At 32.4% G+C, this 16,002-nt stretch overlaps 2 long non-coding RNA genes across 2 annotated transcripts; both read right to left on the minus strand.

The window, feature by feature from the left end:
• Window positions 1-4,360: 4,360 nt before the first annotated feature.
• Window positions 4,361-5,903, minus strand: LOC134239520 (uncharacterized). The gene is made up of 2 exons (XR_009986237.1): window positions 5,472-5,903; window positions 4,361-4,629 (listed from the first exon to the last, which is right to left on the minus strand). It is a non-coding gene; the product is annotated as an uncharacterized LOC134239520 (long non-coding RNA).
• Window positions 5,904-7,168: 1,265 nt separating this feature from the next.
• Window positions 7,169-12,081, minus strand: LOC134239519 (uncharacterized). The gene is made up of 5 exons (XR_009986236.1): window positions 11,852-12,081; window positions 10,350-10,447; window positions 9,923-10,046; window positions 7,396-7,550; window positions 7,169-7,306 (listed from the first exon to the last, which is right to left on the minus strand). It is a non-coding gene; the product is annotated as an uncharacterized LOC134239519 (long non-coding RNA).
• Window positions 12,082-16,002: the final 3,921 nt, after the last annotated feature.

Raw genomic sequence — 16,002 nt, forward strand, 5'->3', positions numbered from 1 at the left:
TGTAAAAAAAAAAAAAAATCATTAAAGGTACTTGGACACAGATTTGAAGTTAATATTTTCTGTATAATATTATGAATTACATATTCTATTATCATTTCACACAAAAAAATCATTAAATATAACATTTGATAATATTTCATTTAAAAGTTATTAAAACTTCGATTTTTTTTGGCGGGTTTGATTGACACATCATAATTTTACCTTTATTCGTATTCCTTAAAAAAAGTGGCAATCTTTTTGTGTATTAATGAGAAATATTAAAACTTAATTCAGAAAAATAATTTTATTCATAATAGAAATGTTAGAAAGCAAAACTCCTTCACAAGTATCGTCATTCCAAGCTAAGTGTTGTGTACAGAGTATAGCAAATCCATCATACTCGTGTTATGTACACAATTTTTTGTAAACAGGACACGAGCTCTGTTATTGTTGATGTTAACGATTCACCATGTGCGTTCAATCGTCAAAGTCAGCTTACCACAACTGCACGGACTGACAATATATCTTATGTTTGTTTTGCTTTCCAAAATGTCTACTCTGAATTTTCTGGATTATAGTATTAATATTTTACATTTATACACAACAAGACTGCCACTTTTCCTTAGTAAAAAGAATAAAATTAAAATTTGTGAAAGTCCAAGGATGTGTCAATGAAACCCGCCAAAGAAATTTGAAGTTTTAATACTAGAAACTTTTATATGAAAGAAGATTTTTAATCAATTTTTGTGTGAAATGCTATTAAAATATATAAGTCGTAATATTATAGAGAAAATATTCACTTCAAATCTGTGTCAAAGGACCTTTAAATAATTGTATACTATTGTCTTTCCACTAATTTTTACTAAAATCGAAAATTTGGTGTTATGACTATTTCAAATTTTCTATTTTAATAAAAATTTATGGGAAGACACTATTCTGTATGTGTTTTCAGATTTTCTTTTCTTACAATATTAAAAACAGTATGCATCTCGCATCATCCACTATGAAATTTCTATAGATATGAAAAATCATTCCCAGGCCATTTTTCTTCCTAACATATAAAACATACGATAACATACGATACCAAGTAAAAAATAATTTTTCTGTTCATTAAAAGGTCATCACAGTACATATTAAGGAAACAAATAAAAGTGAATATCTAATTAAAAAGATTTCTTAAATCTTTGTTAAATCAGTCAATTAATGTGAGTACTTTCATAAAGAAGTGAGTAAGATTTCTTTGAACAGAAACACTGACCAGAACTTGAAAATTTTAGGTGTCTTTGATCCGTGTGTAGGCTGTACGTGTCATTTAATGATTGGTGGTTTATATTTTATCATCGCTCTATGATCACTGTTTCTCCATTACAGAAGTATCAGATGCTGTCATCCTTACAAATACGTGTTACAGCAATAATTTCTACGCCTCCCTTAAATCTGAAAAGAAAATCACCATGTTTCAGTTTAGCCTAAATATTTGTGTGCTTTAGCATATCGTATATATAAATTTAGAAATATAGAAAAAATATACATAAATTATTAAATGCATTAATTTACAATGCTGACAAGTTACAAAACTTACGATATTCCGAATAAGTTTTGTGGCCTTTTCAGTTGTGAATATCATTAGCAAAAGATTCCAAAGAAAATTTAATAAATTATAGAGTAACTAATTAAAACTTTCAGTTAGTTTTAGAATTGTCTTTCTTTTCATCATAAAACTAATACTTGTTAAACTCATTTTGTTTTATTTACAGGTTTGACTTTCCACAAATTCATGAGAAAAATGACAGAATCCAAACACAGAGAATGACCTACTTAATATGAACACAATCTTGACCAGGGAGAATTTATTACCTGCATCAGCCTAAAGAATATATAATAGTAGAATTTCTGATTTTTAAAAAAGGATCTTGTGATATCAAAATATCCAGCTGAATTTGTGATATCACAAAATCATTTTTGAAATATCAGAAATTAAAATTTTTGATATCACAAAGGGATTTTCTGATACAGTATCAGAAATTCGATTAAAAAAAAAAGAATTATTTTCTGATATAAAAAATCGAATTTCTGATATTTAAAAAATCGAATTTTTGATATGAAAAAATATTTTTTTGATATCAGAAAATATCTTTAACTAGAGGTACTGTGAGCAATGAGCTCACTAAATGATACCCCCACCTCCCATTATGTCCATATGTTTTGCTATATATTGTTTTACGTTAATGTATAAAGAGGAAAAAACTCATGGTAGCTAATGTTTTTCAGAAGCCGCCATATCTCATGTCATAGGTAGGAATAAATTAGCAATGTCAATGTTTTGCTATGGTAAACCTAAAATACGTATCAGATCAAAAAGTAAACTAGAGGTACTGTGAGCAATGAGCTCACTAAATGATAACCCCGCCTCTCATATGGTTTTTTTTTTTTAATTAAATCTGTTCAATAATCATTTAATTCTTTTTTTTAAGGCAATAACACAGTTTTTAGAATTATTACTAAAGCATAGACAATTTTAATGTAAAATATTGATCTTACAGTCATTAAAAGTTTTGATTTGATAGTCATTAAAATTTTTAATTTGAGGTGTAAGTTGTAATGACAATGAAACACTTAATTTTTATGAAATTCATACGTAAAATGATTTATAAGCCTTTTATGATTGACTTGTAATAGAATCCAATATATCGCATATATCTTTAGCAAAAAAAAAAATATTGTATCGTATCGTATCGAAATTTTTTGCTCAATACACAGCCCTGGCGCCCAACTGCCACCTTTCCATCTGCGTAATATTTTCCTCTGTGAACACTTTTGTATACAAGTGGGTTGCAGCAGCAATGTGAATCAAAGTACTGAAAGTACTGAAAGCCGGGCTTAAGAACAGCACACAGTTGAAAAGAACAGGTTTCAGTTAAAGTATGAATGATATAAGGAATTATTAGATGCAGCGCATGAAAAAGCATCATTAAATTTTATATAAGAACAATAGGTTTAACTTTGATGAAGTATAAGGGTGATTTTATCTTTTTATTTTTGAGCTTTATATACTTGTTCTTTATTGTTATTGAGCATTTTTTTACTTGCCTTATGCCATTGCGTCAGGCACTACTAAGGATCAATATTTCCTACGTCCGAAGCTAAGAGGTCACAGTTAGCCAGCAAAATTTTGTGCATGCTGATTATCATCGAATTTTGTTACCTGCGTTTCAACAACAACAGTTAGCAGAAAAATGATCATATTACTGATACACTGAGGATGTATTTAAACATGCATACAATCGTAATATGTCATCCCCAACTTCGTTCGGGACGACATAATGACTAGAAAGTCTGCTATTGCAAGCAATAGCGTATGTTTCCCGAACTGGAGAATTTTCATTTTGTCATCAGTAATACTATGCCCATTAGCTAAGCTTGGACAACCATCAACTCGTATCAGTCCTTTCGGTACTTTGATTTTAAAATCGGAGCTACATGTAAGCGCATGTGCATGCATATGCAAGTTATAAATCCCATCCTGTTTGGTTCAAAACTAGAGTAGTTATAGCCATTTAAAGTTTTAGCCAATCAGATTGCAGTGCACATGCATGCACATGTTTTCATGATTATTGTTATATATCATATTGTAGTAATGCATGACTTGTCGTAATGCATGACTTATTTAAAATTTCAATGTATTTCATCAAAAAAGAAAGAGATATTAAAATTTTTGTTTCAGCCAATCACAGCAAAGTGCACGTGCATGCACATCATTTCGTGCTAATCTGACAATGTCATATTATCTACACTATTAATATATCCTTATATAATATCCTTATGAAATGAGCATTTCATCAAAAAAGTGTAAAAGTTAAAGCAATATTCAGTATACAAGTCATTTAATGTTGCACGCATCCGCACGTAAATGCGTATGCACACAAAATGACCTTTGTTCCATACATCTACACAACATGCCTATTAGCCTTAAAAAGGTTTTAGCTCAATTGGATGGACATTTTTCTAGAACTCAAACTTGGACAACCATCAAACCTATCTGTACTTTCAGTACTTTGATTTAAAAATCGAAGTTCAAGAATTTTGACTTTTCCCCCCTTTCCATGGAAACTAATAAAAGCTTCGAATTTTTAAATCCAATGAGCACAATTAAAGAACCTAATCATTACATCCCCATAATTTCATGACGAATGTGCAAGGGACCAGAGAGGAAACTCGTGGACAAAAAAGAATTATGAAATTTCAAGGCATGTTCCGCAGCAATTTAGATATATTTCTACAAAAGTCTTTCAATTATGCTGTGTTTTAGTCAATTTTCAGGATCCCCTTATGCAGGAAATTGCTCAGAATTTTGCAAGTGTAGATAACTAAGATATTAAAATTAAAATGTTTTCACCATGTTTAATGTTATATCTTATAGCTGTTGTAAATACGGGAGAAATTTACAGAAATAAAAGTCTGTCAAAACAGATATGTTGATCTCCCAATTGATGTCTTTGTTAATTCTCACAATCGCACAGTCTTTTGGTGTCCAGACCATAAAATCACACAAGGATTTCCCAATTATATGAAGCTGTCCTTGCACTTGATCATAGTATTGGTGGTTCTCTCATAGCTTGAAGGACTTGACTCCATTAAAATCCTGAACCTCTATATGAAAAAAATATATATGTTGAAGATTTTTAAAGAATAAGAATTTTCATTGGTGCCTCAATCATTAATATAAGACAAAACTATTTAACTAATAAATATTTATGCCCTGTTCACACGGAGAGTTTAATTCGAATTAAACGTAAAGTTACTGCGAATTAGCTTCGCTTAGCGTTCACACGGAGAAGTTAATGCGAATTAGTTTACTTCGCATTAGTTTACTGCGCATTAAATTACTTCGCATTAGCTCCGTGTGAACGCTAAGCGAAGCTAATTCGAATTAAATTTTGGAGCATGCGTAATGGCAAAATTAAGTAAAATGCGTCATGTCGGTGGTCAGCTTTGAGTACTTGTGCTATTTTTGAGTGAAAAACTAAGAAAAAATGTGTTAATCATTAAAATATGTCTCCAGACACTGTGGCATGATGTCAAATGCATTTCCTTCTGCATAAGGTGACGTGATTTGCAAATGACGTCATAATAGCCTTCCTCACGCCTGACTGTTGAAGTAAAATTTTAATTCGCATTAGTTTACTTCGCATTAGCTGTCGTGTGAACGCAATTTAATTCGCATTAGTTTGATTCGCATTAGTTTACTTCGCATTAATTTACTGCGAATTAAACTTGTCGTGTGAACAGGGCATTACATGTATAAGTATTTTGTTCCTTACTGTATAATAAAGTGAGAAGGCAAATCATCTGCCTTGAGGACTAACATTACAACAGAAGGAAAAAACTTTTTTAACAATTGCTAAATTGTACTTAAATTTATCCAAACTAATATATTGGAATTATTTAAAGTAATATCTCAGTACATGAAACGTATTCAAACAAATACATACACACTATTATTACCTAGGCAGAAACCGTGTACTTTTTCAATAGCTTCTGGAATTGTCATATTCTTTGCTGAAAAGGGGCATTTCACCTCCAGTATTTCTGGCTTAACGTTTGACATCTCTAATATGTCAGCGAGTCCTGGATTCTGATAGCTGAATCCGAATGCAGCAGGACGACGAATGAGTCCATCGGGGCTTGACCCAAGAACCCCATTACAGTGTAGCTAGATACCTAATATGAACAGTATTATAAAGTTTCAAAATAGCATTAATATGCAACACTCTGATTTTCTTATGCATTGATGACTTGTTATAAATAGAATATACAAACAGTATATTTATATTCATTATCTTCAACTTCAGTTTAATAACTGAATTTTAAATAAATTAGCTCAAGAAAAATTTTTATTTATCATCAATTTTTATTTGCTTTAAAGAAATTGAAATTTTGCTGAGGAAAGAAATGTACCAACCTGTTGGCTCTACAACTGCATCCCCAAAAGTTCTATACTTTTCAATTGCGACTTTTTCATTGCACGTCCCCCAAATAATGGCATCCTTCTTTGACAGATCATAAGCTGAGCATAATCTTTTGTATAAGGAGACAGGATATCTGTTATATAAGGAGCAAACTTTCAATATTTTGTCCCCCGCTTGAAAAGTGGGGGATATTAATTTGGGTTTGTCCGTCCGTCTGTCCGTCCGTCCGTCTTTCTGTCTGTCTGTAACGCTTTCGTTTCCACACGATATCTCGAGAACCCTTTGAGCTTTTGCAATGAAATTTAGCATAGCAACTCCCTATGGACTAAAGAAGACCCCTATTGATTTTGAGGTCAAAAGGTCAAAGGTCAAGGTCATAAATAAGCAAATTCTGTCCGTTAAAACACTTTCGTTTCCACACGATATCTCTAGAACCCTTTGAGCTATTGCAATGAAATTTTATATAACAACTCCCTGTGGCCTAATAAAGACCCCTATTGATTTTGAGGTCAAAAGGTCAAAGTTCAAGGTCGTAAATTTATACATTCTGTCTGTGTGTAATACTATTATTTCCGGGCGATATTTCAAGAAGATTTTGAGCTTATGCAATGTAATTTTACATCAAAACTCCCTAGGACGTCTCTCGCCCCTCTCAAAGTGCCCCGCCCCGTTTGTTTTATTAGTATTTATAGTATTACATGTCGCTATTTTTAGCGCAGGGGCATGAGGAGAGTTATTGCGTATAAAACAGGTTCTCGGCGGACTTTAAGTTCTTATTACATCTATTAGAACTGTTTAATAAAGGCTAAATAAATCAGACACCATGGATTGTGTAAAATTTTGAGAATACCGAACATGAAAACATGAATATATACATGTATGTGACTTCACTTCAGCATATACTTCACAATACATAAAGCGATTCCGTGGTCTAGTGGTTATGTCTCTCGCCTCAAATGTGAGAGGTCCCGGGATCGATTCTCGGTCGAACCTTTTCTTTTTTTTTTTTTTTTTTTTTTTTTTTTTTTAAATCTTTATATGCATATTGACATACATGTATTTTATTTGCTTCAGTATACATGTATACATTTAATAATTCTACAAATTCAGTCAGGGGAGCCGACTTTTTCCCTAAGCGGGGACACGAATTCTCTGAATTAGCTTGTTGATTTTATAATTAACTGCTTTTACAAGTATCATTTATAATTACATATACATATAAAGGCATGTAAACTACCAGTATACCTATTTCTCTTGATCGCTGCCAAAACACAACCAAAGTTTGAAGCTGTTAATCTATTCTTCCTAACAGATGACCACATGCAATTTTCCTTTTGACCAGTGGTAAGACAGGCAATCTAAAACATGACAAAAATCTTAAAACTTAAACAACATTCATAATGAAACAGAATACATTCTATTCATTATGCAACTCATTTGTCTTTACCTGTTGGATTTCTTGCTCATTTATCATTAATTTTTGCTTCACTCAAGCGATTGGATTCTCTGCAGAAATAAATTCCTGGCTAGAGATGAGGTCTTCAACTAGAGGCACTGCAAGTGTGGGCACAGGCGGCTCGGGGGATAGTATCCAATGCATTGCTGTTGATTTAATTAAACAAAAAAATTAAACCCTCAGTGAAAAAGACAACAAATACTCAATAAACCTGTATTGCAGTTACATCACCAATTCTTAATACTGGTATATATGTTAAATATTTTTTCAAACTTATTTTATTTACTACTTCAAATAAATTTTGGATTTCAATATGTATACATGTGAAAAGAATGTACAAATAACTTCCTTTAAGTATGTATGAGAAATAGGGTGAATAATATTTAAACATTTTACTAAAGGTTGCTGCTGAGTTGAGTTGAAATTTTATATTACGTCACGATCTTCTAGTTTGACAGATGCGTTCAAGGTAAATAGTATACGCCTCCTAACCGCAAGCTTTACGACTGGAACTTTCTTCTAATCCCTGATTGTTTGCTTGTACAACAAACTATTTCTGTGTCAAGGTTGATAATATGAGTTTATCAATCACATGAATTGTTTACGCTGAATGCATCTGTCAAAAAAGATTGTGACTTGATGCAAAACTTCACACTGAATTGAAATTGATAGTACTAGTATATAAAATGTATAATTAAAAGTTTAAAACAAAGTCAACACAAAAACAAAAGAGACAAGAACAAAACTAAACATGTAAAAGACAAAAAAAGCAAAAAGAATGGAAAGACTGCACATCTTGTCAGAATTTCAGTCCAATGTCAAATAAGCCATTAAATATCTGAAGTCCAAAGTCCGGGTGTAATGAGTTAGTTAGGTGTTTTGTGAATTTATATATATATATACAGGCAAATATCAGTATCTCGAATATGGGATATCTCGAATACCCCGCTTATGTCGAAGTCAATCGCCGGTCCCGGCCGTATTCTCTATATATATGATTTAAAAACACCTGATATCTCGAACATGGTAATCTCGAATACCCCGCTTATGTCGAAGTATATTTAAAGTCCAAAGCCCTACTTTTACCTGGCTTATCTCGAAGTGCAGTGAATTTTTCGGTCTACTGAACACACCTGGCGTCGTGAATTCACACTTTCTCGCCAGTGGCTATTAATTAACACCTCCAAATCGAGGGAATCTTAATTAATCCCAAGCTCATGTTGGGTATCTGTGACAGGGTAATTGGTATGACAGCTTGGGTGTTGGTGTAGTCTACGACCGATAAAACCTCTCGCAGCACTTCAGAAATTAAATACAGTCAGTATTACCGATATTGCATTTAATCTGTATAATTAAAATCGTAAATTCATAAAACATGTAAAACACAAAATATTTTTCAATATAAACTTAAACAGTTAAAAGTTGCAGTGCGTAATGCACAGTGCAGTGATTGATTACATCCATGTTAATCTGCGTATAAATAGATAACCTTGACCGCCATTTGCATTGTTATTTTCGTAAGCTATATGTTCTTTAGTATTACTTCGTAATGTTATACATGTAAGCTATTAATAGTATTCAAGTTTACAGTTTAAATACTGATTTTTTTTTGTGCTCTAAATAACATTTTGCTCTAAATTTCATCAAATAAAGTTTCAAAAATTCGTCGTTTTCTTTGCTTACGGAGAAGGTTCTTCAACTATAACGCTATTGTTACATCCCGTTTGACCACGTAAGCATGGCCTGGAAAATGTAAAATCGCTGTATATGCAATAAGGCATGTATATTAAATTGTTTTACAATTATACACGATGAAGAAAACACTAACATTGTTTTTCTCAATATTTATTGCGAATATGCTTGAATCTTTACCGTAAAGACTACATCTTTGGTAATACAGGATATTTTTATGCATGAAGATGCATAAGAAAAAACGGAAAATTATTGATTCGACTTTGGAAGATATCTCGAACCCCCGGATATCTCGAAGTCATGTCCAGGTCCCCTCAACCTCGAGATACTGATATTTCACTGTATATATATATATATATATATATATATATACATGTGTGTATATGCATTCTATCCTATCACAGTATAAATTTTCAAAAAAGTAACAATAAAATAAACTCGTAAACAATGTGACACTAAAATAAAACACCAGATATATTAACCTGAAAATCTCCCTACAGTTGTCAATTTCTGATATAGGAACTCCCTGTCCCTATCATTGACTGGCCTATTTGTTGCCCTAGTAATTTTTGACAAAAGTTGAAAAATGGAGCATAATACAACACTGAATGGTTTTACATATACCATGCTAGCTGCAGATCTGTAGCTTGCTGGTCTGAAAAAATTAGGATGGACGACCAGAGAGATACAGTTCCATCCATTGAAAAAAGTGTATATTGCCCATAAAAAATATGCTATTTCTCTATTTTTTATATTTTCACTTTTGGGGTACTGTCATTTTTTAATATTTTGCACCATTCATGAAACAGTCATAATAAATGCATACCTGTAATTTATAAACCTGTCAGGTGCAGGAAAAAGTTCTTCCATCGTCTTAGTTTGACGAGGTGGCGCACTCTGGATGCGTAATCCAACTCTGGCGTACATCAGTTTTGCTGACATTTTTGTACCTGTATCAACATGTTCCATAAATTTACTAAATTATATTATAGTCTTGGGGCCTAAAGTTAGATTTTATAGTAAAAGTATGCTTATATATGCCAAGGTAGTGGACTTGGAGGTTCCAGGGCACGAATAGTACCCTGCTACCTACATTGTACAGTCACATGGTGAACTGCACACTTGTATATACCGGGTATATATATATTGGTGTGCATGTTTTGATATAATTTCTATTTAACATTAAATTTGGTAAAGCATACCTAAAACAGACCAAGTGAATTTACATATTACATAAATTGCATATAAATTACCCATAGAGAAGAATGCTGGCTTTATGGTGACATTTGTCCATCCCATTTACACATTCACAGGTACTCTGTTCAACTATGTAGTTAGAACCAAGAGTAATCTAATAATAAAAATTAAAAAAAAATAACCACCTAGAATTTTACTTATATTATCTGATACTATCAATTTTAAAAGTAAAAAGCATGTTTACATGGAAACTTGAAAATTGTGGACAGAGAAAAAAAATTGTATATTAATTTATTATTATGTATTAAGACATTGCATAGACACTTTCAGTCAAAGAAATTCGGAAAGAGGTTTGTTCTGGATTTATTGCATAGGCAGGATAAAACATATAACGTGCGAGTACACCCATTATTGCTGAGTACCCATTATTGCCGATTTTCGTTTTTACGTTTAAAAATCTGTCAAACGGTATTTATTTGTAAATTTTTTGCAAAATACATAAATTACACAATTTTTCCAAACCCCAAATCGTCTCAGAGAAAGAAAAGGTTGTTTAGAATTAATAAACTCACCATTAATATATAAAGTCTTTGAAAACGCACAAAAAAGCAGTCGTGCGACAGGACATGCCATAGAATTTTCAGCTAGCTTTCCATTTTCCTGACAGAATCAGTCATGTTTTGGTGCAAATCAAATGAATATTCTCCTGCATGCAATGATACTAAACGAAATTATCCATGGTAATTTTTCTACTTGCATGATTTAACGAAAATTATGACGAGTATGAAGCGTCTGTTGTACGACGCCATTTTTGTTTTATACGGGAGCGGATCAAAATCCACCACATGCACCTGTTCTTAATAAATCTGCAATAGGTTATTTTTATCGATTTATTTTTGCTCATATCGCTTCAAAATTATATGGACAACTTTTTAAAATAACATAACAAGGTGAAAGTGTCTTATTTAATTTTTTAAAATAAAAATATATATAAATGGGAAAATGAGGAAAAAATTCACAAGTTCTGGATGACATGAGAGTACAAAGACATATCCTGGATTCATCCTTGGAGAAACAATATACTCAATAACTTTCTCTACATTTTTTTTCTTCAAGAGATAAAAAAAAATAAATATTATGAAAAATGGAGTTCTATTGAAGATGGGGGTGCAAGCTACTTTTCTTCAAAAACCCCTTTTACAAATCCAAGTCATTTTATGGCTATAAAAATTTGAAACTAAAACCCATGCAGGGGCTGGAGGGTCTAAATTCATACTTTATAACTGAACAAAATAGAGAAAAGTTACTTCCATTTACAGTTACAACATTTCTTTACATACTCCTATATAGCCTATATTTTTAATTCTTCACCTGTTCACATAAAACTGTAAAGCTTTGATTTAGCAGCCATAGGCAGAGGTCTGTATGACATTCATTTAACTCCTTAAAATTTCTTCAGATACTGTAGTCAACCATTTATTTGGTCATTGGTAAGGCAAAGACTTAAAGAAAAACTTTTCTTTCTTCCAAAAATCTCAAAGAAATGGGATGAACTTACAGTAACCTGTAGCTCCGGTCTCGCATGGAGGCTTACACAATTCCCCTTATAAACTGCGCATCTTTGTCATACACAAACTTTAAAACGTGGTCAGATTGTACGGCAGTCTCCGATTTCCGCATAAGTTTCGTTGTACCAGCTGTATAATTTGACCATGGAGAACGCCATACCGCAATCGCGTATACCTAATACCTTGTGTAATATGGCGTCTTCTTTGTTTATCTCCAGAAACGAAATCGGGCGATGTCTAGGGGGCACTGTGTAGGCCTAACACCTGCATCATTAGGGACTCCTCGGCTGATTAGGTTTGCCGAATGAGTGGAAAATTTAGCCTGGTACCCTGTCTCACCATTGCCGAGGCAGTGACGCAGAGTAAATTAAACGAAGCAAAACAGGGACAGGGAACCAGGCTATGCGTAGGAATTTGTTAAAAGTTCTCTACTAAGAACAAATGTATTTTTGATAACTGCACAATAATAATTACAGTACAGTTTATATTCACATTTAATTAATCAGATTATGAGTATAAATTGTTTCAACAGCGATTACAAGTAGATACACTATATTTCAGAACGTCAGTTTAATTTGGCGACTATTGGGTCAACATCCTGCCTTGAACAGGAAGTTGAACAGGATCCCATAAGCCGGCTATTGCTCTTTGAGCAATAAGCCCGGCTAAAAATCAGTACGTCTCAACTTCAGTTGACTGAATATTCAAAAACTGCAAAGCTTTGTTTAAAGTTTATACAATGTATAACGACCATATTTTGTACCTAAGAAATGAATAGTCCGATATTTTAAATCATGGTAGCAAAATATTTTGATTGATTATTATTGTTCTACGCCAAGTCGGCAATATTTTAGTCATAATTTGAAGATGTTGTCAAACAAAAATGTTCCAACAAGGAATTTACATGTTGATTACTAACCAATTAATTGCACCTGGATTTTAATATTAAAGTCTATGGACAGCGCATATGAGTTTGTAAGATATTTTAAGAAGTAGTCTGAATTTCAAACTAATTCGAGTATTATCTCTTGATGAAAATATGCGTTTGTTTGTTTATTAAAATATGATATAAAGTGAACTTTATACCGAAGAAATTTAGATAAATTAATTTTTTTTTCCATTCAAGGCAAGGTAACTCTTAGAAACTTTCAATGTGCAAAATGACCGTCTCTGTACATGTTATTAGTCTTGCGAATTTTGGTTCATTTCACTTTTATCTTTATCTAAAATCGTCGAAAATCCCTTCATTATACATTGAATACCTTAAGATGGACGGAAACTGATATTGGGATAAGGGTTTTGAGTTTAAATGTGAAAATTGAGACGCCCTTTCAATATTTGTACATACTACAGCAAAATTCTGCAAAGATTGAAACAATCACATTGTTATATTTTTCAAAATGCAAACATGTTCCCGAACCAGTTTGGCCAGTCTAAAGTGTTGTAACAAAAAACTTGAATGGTATCACAAGAGACAATTATATGCTTGATACCCAAAGCCACTATTTTACTCACTTTTAGCAATGCAAAGAAAGCTCATGTAAAAGCAGACTTAAATAAAGCCGCTTCAAAATCATGTAAAAGCAAAGTTAAATAAAGCAGCTTCAAAATTACGTAAAAGCAGACTTAAATAAAGCCACTTCAAAATCATGTAAAAGCAGACTTAAATAAAGCCGCTTCAAAATCAGAACACAAATCTGGCAAAACACTGACAATGTTATCCAATATAGGTAATATAATAGTTTTCTTATATCCTGAGACGCATTAGTTACATCTCTTGTAACAAAACCATAACTTATTAATAATAAATGAATCGGATTGGATTCTGCCAACCATGCAAGTTGATGACAAAACTGATTCCTGATAAATAACATAAGTAGAAAAGCCATAATACTCTCTGACATATATATACTATAAAATTAATCATATGATTAAAGGAGGGGACCAGATCTGCTGAAATGATACCTGTTGCCTGAAATTGAAAAAAGACTTTTGCTTTCTGTATTTTGAGATACATCAGTTTGAAGGAGACTGGCTACAGCTGGCTCCTAAATAGTTCTGCAAAACTGAATATTAGGTACATGTACATGGAGGGAGAAGGTACTGTAATGAAACCTGTCCACATAAACTGAGAAATAGTATATGGAATTTATTTATTATCATTATTTTATAATATACCTTGTATGTGTTGAGCTTTTAAATGTACATTAAACTTAAAAAATCTGCCTAACTAACATCCTGACTAATGCCATAATTCTTTTGTTTTTGGATGATTTGTGATTAAATTGCTATAAACCAAAGAAAAAATTGTCAATATAAAGTTTTTTTTTTCTATTTATTTATTTATTTTAAATCTAATTTAAACTTTCAGCCCAGATCATAATCCCAATAGTACAACAGATACAATTTCTAGGAAGGCGATATCCCTGTATTACTCCTCAGGCCAGTCAACCGGTCAATTTGGGCAACACCAATGTTTACTAAACACCACACCGTAACCATTGAACTATCTAAATAAAACTGAAGTGCATTAATTTTATAGATTATTCCTGCCCTACACGACTAGGAAATGGTGTGACGTGTCCTACAATTAAAATTCCCAAGAAAAAGAAATAATATTAATTACAAATCAATAAGTCTAGAATACCTTAATTTTATTTATTTAATTATTTTAGGAGTCGTTTAGAAATGAAATTATTGTTAAACGTTTAATTATTCGATTAATTCAATTTTTTAAAAATTAATTCTATGTACATTTATATATTAAAGAAATTAAATGTTTATGTACATGTAATGGGACGATTTTTTTTTTTATTGAAAATTATATAAAAATGGCATTACTAGATCACCGTAGAAAACATAAAAAGCGATGGAAATCCCAAATTATTACTATGTGAAGGTGACTAGTGGATGAATGGATAGTTTATAGACTATTTACGCAGGGTCTTGTTTTTTTTTAAAGCAAGTTTGTAATTCTGGTTTAAAACCACGACGGATACGCGTGTATTAGATTTAGGCAAATTCACAAATGTGCAGAAATACACAAATCACTCGATATTGGTTTTGGCAAATGGCAATGGTGGAAAAAGGGGTCATATTTTCATTATTTTGTGAAAAACATGCATAGCCTTAGGGTTCCCCTTGATAACAAGTATGACGTCATTTGAATGTTGCATTGTATGGAAATTTAAAAAAAAATTAAAAATATGATAATTAATAAAAGGATTTGGGTCAAATTAAACTGTACCTCGATTATGTTGAGCTGGAATAGCAGGTAACAGGTAAACTAAGGAAGTTACAGTGACTCTGAGTCAGGTGCCTGCTCGACAATGGCGACATCATGTTCAGAACTGCATGAGTTGCTACAGCTAGGCCTTCTCTATGTTTTAGGTCTGGATACGGAACTTCTTGTGATTTCTCTGGAATAAGGTTTCCTGGCCTTCGAAGCTCTTGATACACGTAACATATTTACTTGTATTTGACAATAAATCAGCAGATGATGATCGATTAATTCTTTTAAAAAATCTTTGCGTCTGCTACGTTCAATTTACAGATTCAAAAGGAATATTCCAGAAGACATGCGCATACAGGAAATATCAAGAATTTTTTATGCACCGAGCCCGATGATTTATGACGTTCAATGTTAAGAAACTAAGAGTTATCTATCTTTGCATGTAAAATATTAAGCTGCACGAAATAACCAGGTTTATCCATATTGGATAAACCCCATTATAATGGCAAAGCCAATGTTTTGCTAGCCGGGAAACCCAAAATATGTGTCGGATCAAAAAGTAAAATAGGAAGTGCACAATGGCAATATGTAATAAAGCTTCTATGAAATTTTCATTAAATTTCACTCAGTGGTATAAGAGGAGTTGTGTATAAGAAAATGAGTACCCCAAAGCTGAACAGACAGACGGACGGACATAACGATTACAATATACCCTCCCACTTTTCAAGCAGGTGGTATAAATAGGAGGTGCACAATACAATATGTAATAAAGATTCTGTGAAAGTTTCATTAAATTTTCACCAGTGGTATTAGAGGAGTTGCGGAAAATTAGAGATAGGGACCCAAAAGCCTAACAGACGGATGGAGGGACGTACAGCTAGACGGATGTACAGACAGACGGACGGACGG

This window comes from Saccostrea cucullata, unplaced genomic scaffold (assembly GCF_032062105.1).
Source record: "Saccostrea cucullata isolate Sc308-1 unplaced genomic scaffold, CSIRO_AGI_Scuc_v1 ctg3096, whole genome shotgun sequence".
NCBI classification, from domain to species: domain Eukaryota; kingdom Metazoa; phylum Mollusca; class Bivalvia; order Ostreida; family Ostreidae; genus Saccostrea; species Saccostrea cuccullata.